Source organism: Balaenoptera ricei, chromosome X (genome assembly GCF_028023285.1).
Source record: "Balaenoptera ricei isolate mBalRic1 chromosome X, mBalRic1.hap2, whole genome shotgun sequence".
In the NCBI taxonomy this organism is placed as follows: domain Eukaryota; kingdom Metazoa; phylum Chordata; class Mammalia; order Artiodactyla; family Balaenopteridae; genus Balaenoptera; species Balaenoptera ricei.
In genome coordinates this window covers 11,647,831-11,650,866 of record NC_082660.1, presented here as the reverse complement: position 1 = coordinate 11,650,866, position 3,036 = coordinate 11,647,831, and positions in this window count along the sequence as shown.

The following is a 3,036-nucleotide window of genomic DNA, read 5'->3' as shown; positions in this document are numbered from 1 at the left end:
CTTCATAGGCCATGGGATGCCCAGTCTCCAGGCCCTAAACTCCCGAATACCACAGGCCAGTGAGGCAGACGAGCTTCCCCGACTTCTTCCTGCAGGGCTTCCCACTGTGGGGTCGCTCTCAGGGCCTCAGTGGAGGCCTCCAAAAGTCGATGAAAGCAGTATAATCACCTGGGACCTACCCAGCTTCCTGCACAGCCACCTTCCTTTCCTATTCTCCTTATTCCTGCCCAGTGGGTCTTCATTTGAGCCTCAGAACCCACCTAGTACAGCATAGTTAATATGAAGAAAGAGGCTGAAGTTGGAGAAGACTGCAAACTTTGTAAATGATGGCAATAGACTGGGCTCTGGAGCTCAGTAGATTTGAGTTCAATCACTTACCAGCTGTGTGGTCATGGGCAGGTCACGTGATGAATCTAAAATGAGGATTACAATGCCCACCTCCCAGGTTTATTTTGTCAGTGACTTATGTAAATATCTCTGGAATGTGGTAGATCTTCATAAATGGTGATTTTTGTTGTTATTGGGGGTGGCGGTGTTTAATGGACTTGTTTCAGGCAGCATGCTTAAACTTTCTGAAAGGGAAAGAGGGAAGAGAGTATGATTCAGGTTGAAAGTTGCCCTAAAGGAATGCCCATCCATGCTAGCCTAGAAGCTCCATCCATCCTCTGTCCTCACCTACCCCCAGGGCCTTTGCACATGCTTTCCTTCTGCCTGTCTCCTCCAAGACTGGCGCAAGCCTCATTCTCTTGCTTCCTTCAAGTCTTCCCTCCAAAGTTACATCCTTATTAGAGAGGCCTTCCGTCTCCATCCTGTCTCTCTACAGTAGCATTCCCCAGCTGTCACTCTGTATCCCCTTGCTCTGCTTTAATTTGCTTTATGAAAACTGTCACAACTCGAAAGTTATATATGTATTTCTTTACTTGTTTATTACTCCCCCAATAGAATATGAGATCCATCAGGGTAGGGACCTCTCATATCTCCACAATATCCCCAATGCCTGGCAGATAATGGATGCACAACGAATGTTTTTTCAATGATGACTTTAATAGATGCTTCTGAATGGATGAAAAATGCTGTATTGAATAAGGTATATTTTAATTTTTATTCATTCATTTAAAAAATATTTGTGGTGCATTTATTAAAATCATCATAAAAGCCATTATTAGCCATATAATTTTTCTCAAAATAAAAGACTAATGTAAAATATATATTTTCTCATAATATATAGTTTTCTCTAATATCTAATTTTCTTCATAGTAGACCATAATCAAGCCTTCCATTAACAGAAAAGTCTTTTGATTTTCTGTAACAGGGGTCCCTGGCTGGGCCAGATTTCAAAGTTTGATAGATCAGATACACACACATGCACACGCGTGCACACACACACACATTTATTTGTTTATATCTACATATTTACTTGGGGACTGGGAAGTGGGGGTGAGGTATATTTAACCCTGACCACAACTTGAGTTCAGATATGTATAAACAAGTTCAACACACTGGTAAGGCCCCAAAGAAGGCTGGATTTCAGGGCGGGCTGACCGGTGCCCTGGGCATGAATTTATGATGGGGGAGATGATCTCCAGAATAACCAGCCAGACTCAGGAACATGGCCTGAGGGTGGGAGGAGATAGTAGTTTTAGCTTTTCTGTGAACTTAACCCCCTTGTGGTATGATGAACCCAGCAAGGCAGAAGAGCCATGAGTGGGAGTGGAAACTGCTGGTTCCTTCAACCTCGTGGCACTTTAGTTCCCAAGCAGCCTTGCTGTGGAACAAACTGAGTCTTCCTTTCACCTTGAAGGGGGCTGTATGGATGCTGATATTAAGTGAGCCACAGGAATGAGGTTTTGGAAGCAGCAGCTACAACTCTGTCTCATGGGAGCGGAAGTGACATACCTCTGCAGGGCTGTCAGGGCCAGCAGGGTCACGGAAAGCTCCACAGAGGCAGCAAGTCTCCGGCTCAGCCACACTGAGGCGGCAGAGGCAGCTATAGCTGGTGTAATGACACCACTGCACAGCCCTCCTAGGAGATTTAGGACCTGCACACTCAGAGACCCCACTTGGCTGGCCGCCGCAGCAAGCCGGGAGTGAGTCTGATAAACAGACATCTGCAAGGCAGCCCTGAGGACCCCCAAAATGCCCGGGGAGGGGAAATTTGCAAGGCACTGATATTTCCGTATAAGCAGATGGAAACTGGGAGCCAAGGGGAATCCAGTATTAATATTAATAAGTCCGTATTTGTAGTCAGTATTCATAAAACCACATTTGTCCTCACAAGCAGGTAGAGATGGGAACATTCAGGTATGCTTAGAGCCACAAACAAGGCTAAACTCTTTTGATTGCTGCATCCTCAGAATGGAACCCATGAGTTTCACACCCTCCTGCATCCACAGCAGTGATCCAAAAGGTTCAGATTCATTTGGAAGCCATAGCATATACGCCTCTTGCTGGCTTCAGAAAAAAAATTCCAGAACATTCTAATAAAAGTCGGGAAGAGAAAGGTGGCTTCGACGTTTGAGTCAAATATAGACATTTAATTCTATATTAGGGGGCTTCCCTGGTGGCACAGTGGTTAAGAATCCGCCTGCCAATGCAGGGGACACGGATTCAAGCCCTGGTCCGGGAAGATCCCACATGCCGCGGAGCAACTAAGCCCGTGCGCCACAACTACTGAGCCTGCGCTCTAGAGCCCACGAGCCACAACTACTGAGCCCATGTGCCACAGCTACTGAAGCCCGCACGCCTAGAGCCTGTGCTCCTCAACAAGAGAAGCCACCGCAACGAGAGGCCCGTGCACCGCAATGAAGAGTAGCCCCTGCTCGCTGCAACTAGAGAAAGCCCGTGTGCAGCAACAAAGACCCAATGCAGCCATAAATAAATAAATAAATAAATAAATAAATAAAATTATTAAAAAACACAATGTACATACCTTAATTAAAAAACACTTTATTGCTAAAAAATGCTAACCGTCAACTGAGCCTTCAGCGAATTGTAACCTTTCTGTTAGTGGAGGGTCTTGCCTTGACGTCGATGGCT